Genomic DNA, 14,742 nt, shown 5'->3' on the forward strand with positions numbered 1-14,742 from the left:
TGATTTTACGTGGAAACGAGTAAAACGACATAATCGGTAAAAATACCTAATGCTCATAAGTACATGTTAGAGTGAGAATTTGACGTTTCCATAGAAGGAAAAAATGACAATCATGTCATAAAAAATAAGAAAATAGGATGAAGTTTAATTTCTGAGCCTTGGGGTAAAAGTATAAATATGTAAAAGTTTAGGGGCAAAAGTGTAATTTTGCCAAAGTTTGAGTCAAGGACTGTTTTAATAATTGTTCGTACTAAATAAGCTAAATTTTTTATTATGGATCAAGAAGAACAAAATCTGGAGATAGACCAAGGAAAGAAAAGGATAGTGGACTAAATCGATATAGTTGATCGTATTTTGTTTCGAGGCAAGTTTGTGGTAAATAAATGCAATATTCCATTATTTTATGGTAATGTTGTTAATTTCCAGCATTTGTATATTTATTTTATGAAATTATTCAAAGAAGACTCAAGCATGAATTGACGAAGAAGTAATTTCAGAAAGTCTAAGTTGAACCTTAGGAATATGTAGGATACAAATGTCATGACATTAGGCTTTAAGGATACGATGTAAGACCATGCCATGGCATGGAAATTGGTAAGGTTTCTAAGGTAAGGATACCATGTAAGACCATGTCAAGACATGGCATTGATAAGTTACTGTAAGGCAAAGGTCCCATGTAAGACCATGCCAAGGCATGGCACTGGTGAGTTCATAAGGCCAGGATACCATGTAAGACCATGTCGAGACATGGCAATGGTAAGTTTCAAACGGATATGACTAAAACCATGACAAGTCATGGCAATGGTAAGGTACCCGTGTATCCTTAGTATTCCAAGTGGTTCATCTGAAAAATTTAAAGAGAATATCAAGGTAAGGTAAGGTAAGACGAGTTATACTAAAAAGGTAAGACAAGTTCATGCTAGAAGAGCAAAGGTAAGTATATAATGTTCATGTATGCTTGATAAGGAAAAAGGTAAGTAAAATGTATTAATAAATTTGATTAAGTAAGTAAGTATTTAAGTAAGTGAGTAAGTGAAGAAATTTAAAATATGTCTTTCACAATTAATGAAATTGGATTAAGTAGTATCATGCCAAGTAGTAAGATAATTCTTATGAATATTGTTATTTATTTGCATGAAAAATTACTAAGCTTAATGCTTACCCACTTCATTTTCCTTCTTTTTATAGTTTTTTCAAGCTAACTCGGGGATTGTAAAGTACGTCGGAGGTTCGGGCACACTATCACGAGGATTATTTTGGTATAGCTAGACGTTTCATTTTGAGTATGGCATGTATAGCATCGTAGCCATTTTGCCTGTATGATCTTATGATATGGCTAATGAAGGGTATGTAAATGCTTGATAATGATTAGCTATTGGAATGGCAAATCAAGGACATGTTTGGTGTTTTGTATGCCTAAATGCTAGTTATTCCATGGAAATCATGAAAAAGGTGAAATTAGCTTTAAAATAGTATCGGACAGCAGTAATGATGTGAATTTGAAAAAATCACTAAAAATAGTAGAAATGGATTTAGATAGTGAATGAGATATAATTAAAGATTATTGAGTCTATTTTTATATGAAAGAAACAGAGTAAATAAAAGAGTTGTATTTTATGAGATATTTAAATTTTGGTGAGACAAGGTCAGAGTGATTTCTAAATCCCCTATTCTGATTTTAGAAATTCACTAAAGATTGTAAAAAAATAATATGAGTTATACTTGATATGTATAGATTCGTTCTTGAGCATAATTTTAAGAGAAATAAACGGCATGGTTATTTGAATTCTGTACAGGGAGAAAATTAATTCGTAGTGAACAGAGGTCAGAGCAGCCGAACACTGAAATAGGAGAAACTTTAACTAATAAACTGTACTAATTGGCTAGACCAAAAATTCTAAAACAAATTTAGTAAGAAGATATATGAGTCTAGTTTCAAAAAAAATTTACAGATTTTAATTTTGAGTTTCGTAACTCGAGTTATGATTTATTTAGTTACTATGATGCAGATGGACAATTTATTTATGAAAGATGAAATACATTGTTTTGATTTGTTTAAGTGATCGAAACATTTTTATTGATTTCGGTTTGTTCCCAAACAGTTTCAATTTCATGTTTTAGGGTCTCAATGACCCTTTTTAGGGACATATTGAATGAATGAAACTAAATTAATTTTAAAAGTAAATTTTTATGCCCTTAATTAGTAAGCTAAGTCCGGTAACGCCTCGTGCTTGACTCCGATGACGGTCTCGAGTAAGGGGTGTTACATTTATTGGTATCAAAGCAAAGGTTTAGTCGGTTCTCAGAATATTTAGTATGAGTAAGAGTCTAGTTATACATGCCGTACTTATATGTTGATAGTGTGACAACTCCTGACAATTTGAAAATTTTTTCTTTTATAATTATGGATCCTAAACAAGCTAGTGCAGATGATGTAGAGAGTAATGCGCCCAGTCTCGCAGAAGGGATGGTGCCACCAGATAGTAGTGGAAGCCCGTTACAGTTAGTCATGGAGGAGGGGCTCGAGAAGCCTTCTTCCAAGCTATGAATGAATGGGAAGGGCTTATTGGAATTTAGTTCAGCTTTTATCTTACCTATCTCAGAATCATCATTATCTACCTCCTCTCCTTGAGCAAGACACAGTTCCAGCGTGTCCTTATGTCTGATTTCCTGAAAAGAATCTTGAGTAGCATGATCAATAGAGTCAATAAAATAACATGAGTCATCTTGTTCAATAGAAAATCTCATGGCATCGTAAATTTTAAAAATAATCTTTTTGTTACCTACTCTAAGCATAAGTTTACCATCACCCACATCAATAACAGTCCTAACGATGGCTAAAAATGGACGACATAAGATTAAAGGCACTTCAACATCTTCATCCATGTCAAGCACAATGAAATCAACAGGGAATATAAATTTATCTACTTTTACAAATACGTCCTCTATAATACCCCTAGGATATTTAACAGATCTATCAGCTAGTTGAATACTCATCCTAGTGGGTTTAGGTTCCCCAAGACCAAGTTGTTTAAAAATTTTATATGACATCAGATTAATGCTAGCGCCTAAATCAGCTAGTGCCTTATCAACATTTAAACTACCAATTAAGCAGGGAATAGTAAAACTTCCTAGATCTTTCAGTTTGGTTGGCAATTTATTTTGGAGTATGGTCGAGCACTCCTCCTTAAGTTCCACTATAGATAAGTCTTCAAACTTTCTTTTATTTGTTAGAAGCTCCTTTAAAAATTTTGCATATGTAGGCATCTGCGATATAGCTTCAACAAAAGGTAAGTTAATATGCAGTTGTTTAAAAAGTTAAAGAAATTTACCGAATTGTGCATCCATGTAATCTTTCTTCAACTTTGCTGGATATGGGATTGGTGGTTTGTATTCCTTTGGCATTGGATTGTCATTGTTTTCGGGTTTTCCCTCCTCTCCTTCGGCTCTGTCAGCTTCTTGTGGTGGTTTCTTTTCAGATCCAGCTAACACTTTCCCACTCCTTAATGTAACTGCTTTCACATGTTCTTTTGGATTGGGTTCGGTGTTACTAGGTAGACTTCCTGGTGGTCTCTTTGAAATCATCTTAGCCAATTGTTCAATTTGATTCTTGAGCTATTGAATCGATGCTTTCTAATTTTTAAGTGCAGTTTCAGTGTTCTGAAAACAGGTTTCCGCTATTGAAATAAATTTTATCATCATCTCTTCAAGGTTTGGCTTTTTCTCTTGCTAGTAAGGTGGTTCCTCCAACCTGCATTGTAATTATTACTATAACGATTATTTTGACGTCGAGGATTATTACCCATATAATCCATTTGTTCGTTCTCCATGTTGTGGCCATAGGGTTGGTATTCTGAATTGCTTGTTCCACCTCCACTTGCATCGCACTACATTACTGGATGAACCTGTGAAGAACCAAGTAAACCATCAATTTTTCTATTCAAAAGTTCTACCTGATTAGAGAGCATAGTAATCAAATCGACATTAAACATGCCGGCCTCTTTCGTCGACTTTGTCCTCATGACTTGCCACTGATAATTATTCAATGGCATCCCTTCTATAAATTCATAGTACTCTTTAGGTGGCTTATTATTAATAGTCCCTCCAGCAGTTGTAATTATTTGTCGAGTCGAAGGATTCAGGCCGTTCTGAAAAGTTTGAACCTGTAGCCAAAGTGGTAATCCATGGTGAGGGTACCTTCTCAATAGATCCTTGTATCTCTCCCATGCATCATAAAGTGTTTCTAGATCCATTTGCACAAAATAAGAAATATCATTCCTTAGTTTAGCTGTTTTAGCCAACGGGAAATATTTAAGCAAAAACTTTTCAGTCATTTGTTCCCAAGTGGTGATTGATCCTCGTGGTAACGAGGTCAACCACTATTTAGCCTTATTCCTCAATGAAAAGGGAAATAACCGAAGGTGAATGGCATCGTTAGAAACACCATTGATCTTAAAGGTGTCACAGAATTCCAAAAAGTTTGCTAAATGAGTGTTTGGATCCTCGTCCTGCAAACCATCAAACTGCTGTATCATTTGAATAGTGTTAGGTTTCAATTCAAAATTATTTGCAGCAATAGCAAGTCAAACTATACTCGATTCAGCTCCTGTTAAACTAGGTTTAGCATAATCATACATACGAAAAGCAGGATTCTGATTTATTGGGTCTGCAATAGCCACAAGAGGTAACTGATTATTTTGATTATTAGCCATCTCCTCAGTTGTGGTTTGAATATCGTCCTTTTGTCCTTCCTCTATGTATCGTAGGCTTTGCCTTATTTGTCTTCGGTTTCTGTGAGCTGTGCTTTTGATCTCACTATCAAAAAGTAGAGGTCCTAACGGGTTTCTTCTAGTCATAAACTATAAAAAGCTACTAGAAGTAAATAAAAGAAAATTTAGTGATATAAACAAAATTAAAATTAAATTAAATTGTAATAAAAATAAATGGCTAAAGTAATAAAAATTAAGCGTTCCTAATATTTTAATCCCCGACAACGGCGCCAAACACTTGATGGTCGTGTAACTAACTAAAAATTCAACTTAAGGCAAGCGCACCTATCGAACAGTAGTATAGTTATGGTGAGACCGAAAATATCGTGTCCACGAGGACTAAAAGTACTAGTACTTACTATCTTTTATTATCTAGCCTAAGAATGAAAGTGTGTTTTTAAACTAAACTAATTTTCTAATTTAACTAAGCTTATGACAGAGATGAAAGTTGGAAAATACTTCAGAAAAAAAAAGCCAATGAAGAAGACAATACCCAAGAAAGAATCCACCTAGACTTCACTTATTACCTTTGACTTTGATGATTTATTCACTTGACTTATTCCATAGTAATCCATGATTTATGTTATTATCCCTTTCAAGACATATTGTCGTGATTAAAACACATATTGTCACATTAACTCGACCTATGGATTCCCTTATTAGATTTGACTCTAATCCGGCAGATTTATGTCGTCCTATCTCTAGGAGTGCATTCAACTCCACTTAATTATGGATGATCTACTCTTAAACAGGGACTTTTGCTCCACTGATTAAGCACATCAAAACCTGAATTAATACCGTGGAATATTAAAACAAGAATTTAGAACTCACAATTAAGAATAAGAATAAGTCTTTATCATATAATTCAAATAGTAATAAGATTCGTCATAGGGTTCATCTCCCTTAGGTATTTAGGGAGTTTAGTTCATAATAATAATGGAAAACATCTCAAAGTTTGGAAAACAACAAAACATAAAGGAAACCCAAAGAACTACGAAATTGGATGGAAATCTTCAGTCTTGATGTAGATCCTTGCACCGAGGTGATTCCGATGGCTATTCGCGAGTATTTTCTGCCTCCAACTCTATGTGTCCCCTCTAATCCCCTTCTAAGGTGTTTATATAGGCTTTAAAATGCTTCAAAACTCTCCAAAGTGCCCTTTTACGAAAAGAACTAGGCTTGGGCTCGGCAGGGACACAGTCGTGTGCCACGCCCGTGTAAAGGTGCTCAGGCATTGTGCAATACTAAATTGGTTCTTAGTCGACATGGCCATGACACACAGAAGTGTAGTCTACCCGTGTGTCACACACGGGCGTGTGGATTACCCGTGTGGAAGTGCTTAGGCCGTGTGCAACACTGATTTAGGCTCAATTTGTCTGTTTTTGGCCCATTTCTTGCTCTTTTTGCTATCCTAAGCTCTCCTGAGTATAAAATATGAAATTAAAGGATTAGGAGCATCAAATTCAATAAAACCAAGAAAAAATCATCAATAATTATGTCAAGCATTGGGTAAAAATATGTATATCTTACGATTTATCTCTTACTAAGCTTTCAAAAGCTTACTTTGTGTGTGATTTCAATTATTTTATAAATATCGAAGCTACTGAGAGCTTGGGGATGGTTGAGGATCATCATCACATTATCAAACTTAAATTTGGTATCTTTTGAAAGTGTAAATATCTAAGTATGGCATGTATAGTCTAGTTAAATTGATATATGTTTTGAGTTGTGAATATTTAGCCATGTGATATGGCTTGGTTTTGGTTGTGTTTATAAATGAATTTTGGTACGTGCTTATTTGAGAAATTGGTAAGATTTTGACATGAGATTGAATGTAGTAAATTGAAGTTATGAAACATATGTTTTGATTATGAATTGGTTGCAAATTTGGTATGAAATGATTTGGTTTTGAACTTGTAGGGGAGACCCAAAATTTGGGTGGCATATTGGCCTTGTAACTAGCCTATTTTTTGCCCACGTGTGCAGAGACACGGACATGTGTCTCTACCGTGTCACTCGAGGGCCACTTCGAAGTGAGCCTAGGAAGACCACGTGGTCGCACATACGGGCGTGTCTTGTGGCTGTGTGGTGAAGTCTGTATGCTTTGTTTTGCACGGCCTAGACACACGGGCGTGTCTATTACCGTGTGAGGCACACGGCCTGTTCACACGGGTGTGTGATATTTGAAATGTTGAAAGTTTTTTAAGTTTCTAAAATTTTTATATGTTATCAATTTAGTCCCGAATGCATTATTAGAGCCTTGTATGCTTGATTTAAGTACATATTGAATGTGATTGAATGATATTGATTGAAATAAGGTGTTATTGGATAAATGATTATTCTGAACTAAGTTATCAGTCTGGTAATGCCTCTTAACCTATTTCGGCGACGGTTATGGGTTAGGATTGTTACATTTTATTAGTATCAGAGCTACGATTTAGTCGATTCTAGAACTAACGTAGCGTATGCGAGTCTAGCTATACAAGCCATATATATTAACTACGATAGTGTAATGATTCTTGACAATGAAACTATGTTTTTATATAGCAAATGGATCCCGAACGAGCCGTAGCTGACGATGTTGAAAGTAATGCACCCGCTTTCGCTCAAAGGGCAGTGCAATCCAATTCTACACCTGTTACTAGTAGTCATGAGGGAGAGGCTAAGCAAGCCTTTTTCCAAATGATGGATGATTGGTTCACTTAGTATATGAGAACTAATCTGGCTGCTCCACAACCTTCACCCCTGCCTAATCTTTCACAAGTCCCTGTCATGCCACAAACTAATCCGATTCAGTTGAATAAACCTCCGGTTGATAAAATTAGAAAATATGGGGCTGAAGAGTTTCGTGCTACTACGGATGACGATGTTGAAAGAGCTGAGTTCTGGCTTGAGAATATAATCCGAGTGTTTGATGAAATGTTATGTACCCTAGACGAATGTCTTAAATGTGTTGTCTCGCTTCTGAGAGATATGGCGTATCATTGGTGGTAAACATTGATATCAGTGGTTCTGAAAGAATGGGTCACTTGGGAGTTCTTTCAAACAGAGTTTAGAAAGAAGTACATCAGTTAGAGATTTATTGATCAGAAATGCAAAGAGTTTCTTGAGTTGAAACAAGGCCATATGTCTGTTACAGAATACGAGTGAGAATTTGTGAGATTGAGCCAGTATGCACGAGAATGTGTCTCGACCAAAGTAATAATATGTAAAAGTTTTGAATATGGCTTAAATAAAGATATCTGCTTATTAGTCGAGATTTTGGAAATAAAAGAAATGGTGGTGCTCATTGAAAGAGCGTGTAAAGCTGAAGAATTGAGTAAAGAGAAAAGAAAAGCCGATTCAGAAGCTAGAGAGGTGCGAAAAAGATATCAAATAAGTCATTTCAGTCCGCATCAAAGAAGTTTTGAGATGATTATAGCCGTTCAAAGGCTACTATGGGTCATTCAAGTAGATATCGTGCATGTAACACCCCGAACCCGAAACCGACACCGGAGTCGAACACGAGGTGTTAACTGACTTTAACCCCTTATAAAATTTATTTTCCAGACACTGCCCAATCTGTGTACTAGTCGTTTTAAAAATCATATCTTGAGTTTCGTAACTCAAAAATCAGTTTCGTGATTTTTCCCAGAAACTAGACTCATGTGCCCATCTATGTATTTTTTTCTAGAATTTTTGGTCGGGCCAATTAGTACAGTTTATTAGTCAAAATCTCCCATATTGCAGGGGTCGACTACACTGACCTTTGCCCATTACGACTTGGATATCTCCCTGCACGGGGCTTCAATACTGATGCCGTTTGTTTCTACGAAAACTAGACTCAGGGGGAATCTGTACATATATGGTACGACCCCTAATTATCTCTGGTTAATTTATAATGAATTTCCAAAGTCGGAGCAGGGAATCCAGAAACCGTTCTGGCCCTGTCCCACAAAAATCTGATTATCTCTTAATATACTGCCCATATGATCTTTTCGTTACTTCCTCATGAAAACAGACTCGTTCGACTAGTGTTACGAATTCTTTTATTTCCAAAATACCCATTAGTAGCTTTAAATCTTCATTCAATCCTTCCTCGAATCTTTTGCACATAGCAACCTCGTCAGCTACACACTCCCGGGCATACCTACTTAGTCTTACGAATTCATGTTCGTATTCAGATACAGTCATACGGCCTTGCTTGAGTTCCAAGAACTCCTTACGCTTCTGATCAATGAACCGTTGGCTAATAAATTTCTTCCGGAATTCCATTTGAAAGAAGTCCCAAGTTACTCGCTCGTTCGGGACTATGGAAATCAAGGTCCTCCACCAATAGTAGGCTGAGTCTCGCAACAAAGATACAGCACATTTTAGACATTCGTCGGGTGTGCATGACAATTCATCGAACACCCGAATGGTATTATCTAGCCAGAACTCGGCCCTTTCGGCATCATCAGTTACTATGGCCTTGAACTCCTCGGCCCCACGCTTCCTAATCAAGTCTACAGGTGGCTTACTCAGCCTCACAGGATCAGCGACTGATGGCATTACAGGCTCTTGGGGTGGATTATTCAAATTCGGGAATTGTTGGACAGCCGGGTTGGTTCGGGCATATTGCGCGACCCACTCATTCATCATGGTAAAGAAGGCTTGTTTAGCCCCCTCACCTTGATTATTCGCAGATGACTGAGGTTCAACAGGCGGCGTCCCTTGTGCAGGAGCAGCCGCTACGCTCTCAACGTCATCCGCTAGGGTTCTTTCTACACCGGGATCCATTTACTAATCAAAACAAAAACATTTCAACCGTCGGAAGTCATCACACATTTAAACATTAACATTCGGCATGTATAGCTAGACTCATGCGCGCTATGGTAGTCCTAGAACCGACTAAACCATAGCTCTGATACCAATAAAATGTAACACCCCGAACCCGAAACCGACACCGGAGTCGAACACGAGGTGTTAACTGACTTTAACCCCTTATAAAATTTATTTTCCAGACACTGCCCAATCTGTGTACTAGTCGTTTTAAAAATCATATCTTGAGTTTCGTAACTCAAAAATCAGTTTCGTGATTTTTCCCAGAAACTAGACTCATGTGCCCATCTATGTATTTTTTTCTAGAATTTTTGGTCGGGCCAATTAGTACAGTTTATTAGTCAAAATCTCCCATATTGCAGGGGTCGACTACACTGACCTTTGCCCATTACGACTTGGATATCTCCCTGCACGGGGCTTCAATACTGATGCCGTTTGTTTCTACGAAAACTAGACTCAGGGGGGAATCTGTACATATATGGTACGACCCCTAATTATCTCTGGTTAATTTATAATGAATTTCCAAAGTCAGAGCAGGGAATCCAGAAACCGTTCTGGCCCTGTCCCACAAAAATCTGATTATCTCTTAATATACTGCTCATATGATCTTTTCGTTACTTCCTCATGAAAACAGACTCATCGAGCTTCGATTACATAATTTATTCATCAATTAATTCCACTCCTACTATTTTTAGTGATTTTTCAATCTCATGACACTGATGCTGCCAGCATCTGTTACGAAAGTAACTAGGTCCATTTCATGCCTACCCTTGATCCAACTCAATCGAACATTCGTGCCATTTTCGCATGGCTTAAAGTTTACATGCCATAATTCAAACACAACGTACTAGCTTATACATGCCAAAATGTTCTTCTAAGCCAACTAAGAAGAAAGTACCAAAACTTGCTATCCGGTGTGATGACTTCGATGACGGCCCGACCACGCAAAAATAGATGAGTCCAAGCAACCTATAATGGGTGACAAGGAAACACCGAGTGAGTTTATAACTCAGTAAGTCATAAGCTATGCACTACCATCCATCAATAACATTATCACAAGAGAAAACAAAATGGAACGAGGCTAATTACTCCATCCATTCCGAACCATACCATAGTTCCTCCAACCTATCAATTCAATTTCATATCAATTCATGCATTCACATTCCATATACTCATCAATAGGACATTGAAACATTTTCATAATTCAATTTATTTTCGTTACAATCAAACGACTAAACGGCCTTTCACCCATCCTACGATAAATTTTATGTACGTGACTTCAAGTATATTTGTCACATAGGTTCAAACTTACCGAGCTCAACACCAAGTATAAGCATAGCACATAATAGCCATGTACTCAAAACACTTACCCGATCCGCTGTCCGCGATCGACTCAATAGTGTCGCACACATAGTGTCCGTAATGATTCACGAATGTATATCGAGTCCGCACACTCAGTGCTATATAATCAACTCGCACACTTAGTGCTACATAATCAAATCGCACACTTAGTGCCGCATGGTCAATTCGCACACTTAGTGCATCATATTCATTTCGCACACTTAGTGCAACATAGTCGAATCGCACACTTAGTGCTGTACAATTTAATCCCGCGCACTTAGCGCCAATCTCATGGTCATAAATGGTTATCCCGCACGTTTAGTGCCGAGATCAACAACTCAGTACATCTTACCTCTTTTCTTTCATTCAACAATTTCATCATCACATACGTACATGCATATATATATATATATATGTATATTTATTCATTCCATTCAGCATCAATACATACACATTATGACCATTTGAAATAATACCAACTACATGCTTAATGACTTACCTCGTGTTGGGTAAGACGGTTCCAACTCGGCTACTCGATAACCTTTTCTTTGCCTTTGCTCGATTCACCTCCTTTAACTCCTTGAGCCAAATCAATAATTTAAAATAGTCATTAATCGACTATTCAAGTATTACTTTCAGAATAATATATATATTGATTTGACTTTCACACACATAGATTATAGTAAGCTTTATAATAGTCAATAAATAACTCATTGGCAAATTTTCATTAATGTTTACAACAAAATCACATATTCACTACGAGCTGTTTTCCTGAGCAGTAGTCGCTAAATTGTTTATAACTGGAGCTACAAAACTCCAAATCACTAGCCGTTAATTTTCCCTGAATATAGACTCGTATATCTTCCATCCATAAAATTTTCAGAATTTTTGGCTCGGCCAATCAATACCAGATTTTTCTTAAAGTTTCCCCTGTTTCACTGTTTGACTATTCTGACCACTCTTCACTACGAATCAAATTTCTCATTTTACAGAATTCAAAATGTGTTGTATTTGATCTCATTTGAAACTAGACTCATTAAGGAGTCTAAGCATATAAATTTTATCTTATAATCATTTTTGTACAATTTATAATGATTTTCTAAAAACAGAACAGGGAATCTAGTAGTCATTTTGACTCAGCCCCACAATACTTCAAATATCTCAAGATCGGTAACTCTTTTGTTTTCATAGTTTCTTTTGTAAGAAAATAGACTCTTCAAGCTTTAATGGCATAATTCACTCAGCTTCTAATTCAACTCCTACAAATTATGGCGATTTTCCAAAATCACCTTACTGCTGCTGTCCCCAAACAGATTATTACCGAATCAAATACTAACATTAGCATTTCACCTTAATAGCTAGCTTGCCAAGCCTTAATTTAACATATTTTCATTCAATTTAGTCTAATAACGCATAAATGGGTAAATTACATTTTTACCCCTAATATTTCGCACTTTCACAATTTAGTCTTTATTCCACAAAACACAAAATACACAAAGTTTGGTCACACTCCTTAAGGGCCGAATCTTCCTAGTGCCCATATAAGTCCATACATCTCATTTATTTCACCTTTGAGTCCTTCAAAAATTTGTTTTTGTAATTTAGCCCTAACTACTCAAAATCACCAAAAACTTCAACACAAAACATATTAATCTTTTATAGCCGAAAACCATACTCACCCCCAAAATCGAAATTTCAACATGGTTTACAAAAATCACTTGATAGCTCACTCAATATCAACTAAAATTTCAAAAGCTAGTACATACTTCCTTACCTTAATAGTGACTTAAAATGACCGATTGCTCATGTTACCAACAATATTCAAGATTTGAACATGGGCTAAGTAAGGGACTTAGTAACTAGCTTAATACATTCAACAATTTCCAAAAGCTACCATGCATTACATACCTTATTCAAGACTAGAAGGAGTGGCCGAATGTCTTACTTCCCCTTCCCCCTTCTTCTTAGCATTTTCGGCCAAGGATGATAAAAGATGAACAAATTTTTTTCTTTCTTCTTTAGAACATTCGGCCAAGGGGAAATGAAGAAAGATGGACACTTTTTTTTTTTGTTTTTCCTTCTTACTTTCACGGAAAAAGGGGAGGAAAGAAACAATTACCACCCATCCTTTCCTTTTTCCATTTCTTTATTTCCCCATACTTCTTATTATATTTTTATCCTACATACCTCACTAAGCCAACATGTTCCCAACATGTTTCCACCCATAGCATGGCCGGCCACTACATATTAGGGAGGGGGAATTTGACATGCAAGTCCCCTTTTTCTTCCACATGCACTAATAGGTCCTCATGCATTGACCTATCACATTTTAAAATTTTCTCATATAAGTCCTATTGACTAAATTCACATGCAATCGACTAAATCGAAGCTTGAAATTTTCACACATTCATGATTACATATTCTAGATAATAAACATCGCATTCAAACCTTTCGGTGACTCGGTTTAGCGGTCCTGAAACCACTTCCCGACTAGGGTCAATTTTGGGCTGTCACAACTCTCCCCCACTTAAGAAATTTTCGTCCCCGAAAATCTTACCGGTAAATAGGTTTGGATATCGTTCTTTCATCGAGCTCTCGGTTTCCCAAGTAGCTTCCTCGATCCCGTGTTCGAGCCATAACACCTTTACTTTCTGTTCGGCATCTTTAATCAAATCAACTCCGAAAATTTTACTTTCACCAAGCTCAGTCCAAAACAATGGTGTGCGGCATTTACGCCCGTACAAAGCCTCGTAAGGTGCCATCTTAATACTTGATTGAAAACTATTGTTGTAAGCGAATTCAATCAAAGGTAAATACCGTTCCCATGAACTACTAAACTCGAGGATGCAACATCTCAACATATCCTCAAGCATCTGAATTATCCGCTCGGATTGACCATCGGTTTGGGGGTGAAAAGCGGTGCTAAAATGCAGCTTGGTACCCAAAGCTTCTTGCAATTTCTTCCAAAATCGTGAGGTGAACCTCGGATCTCTATCCGACACGATAGAAATAGGTACTCCATGTAATCTCACAATCTGAGAGACATACAATTCGGCTAGTTTATCCAATGAAAGATCCGTACGCACGGGTATAAAGTGAGCCGACTTAGTCAGCCTATCAACAACAACCCAAATCGCATCCTTCTTACTTGCGGACAATGGCAGTCCGGACACAAAGTCCATTGTGACTCGGTCCCATTTCCACTCGGGTATCATGATCGGCTGAAGTAATCCTGAAGGCACTTGATGTTCCGCTTTCACCTGTTGACATATTAAACATCTCGAAACAAAGTCGGAGATGTCTCGCTTCATACCATGCCACCAAAACCGACGTTTCAAGTCGTTGTACATTTTCGTGCTCCCCGGGTGAATTGACATTCGGCTACAATGGGCTTCGTTCAGGATCATCGGAATGAGTTTCGAATTCCTTGGAACGCACAAACGACTTCTAAACCTCTAACAACCATCATCATCAATCTGAAACTCCGATTCCTTGTTCGGAACACACTCAGCTCGTTTTGCAACCAATTCACCATCGACTTTCTGAGCTTCACGAATTTGATGAGTCAATAATGGTTTGGCTTTTAATTCAGCTACTAACACATTGTCAGGTAGAACAGACAAGTGTACATTCATCGCTCGCAAAGCAAACAGTGATTTCCGGCTTAAGGCGTCCGCAACCACATTAGCCTTTCCCGGGTGGTAACCAATGGCAAGCTCGTAATCTTTCAACAACTCAAGCCAATGTCTTTGTCGCAGATTCAAGTCTCGTTGAGTCATCAAATATTTGAGACTTTTGTGATCCGAAAATACATGGCACTTCTCACCAAACA

At 37.2% G+C, this 14,742-nt stretch overlaps 1 non-coding gene across 1 annotated transcript; it reads left to right on the forward strand.

The window, feature by feature from the left end:
- The first annotated feature begins 4,179 nt into the window (after positions 1 to 4,179).
- LOC121207777 (small nucleolar RNA R71) lies at positions 4,180 to 4,286 on the forward strand. The gene has a single exon (XR_005902897.1). It is a non-coding gene; the product is annotated as a small nucleolar RNA R71 (small nucleolar RNA).
- The last annotated feature ends 10,456 nt before the right edge of the window (positions 4,287 to 14,742 follow it).

Source organism: Gossypium hirsutum, chromosome A01 (assembly GCF_007990345.1).
Source record: "Gossypium hirsutum isolate 1008001.06 chromosome A01, Gossypium_hirsutum_v2.1, whole genome shotgun sequence".
Classification (NCBI taxonomy): Eukaryota; Viridiplantae; Streptophyta; class Magnoliopsida; order Malvales; family Malvaceae; genus Gossypium; species Gossypium hirsutum.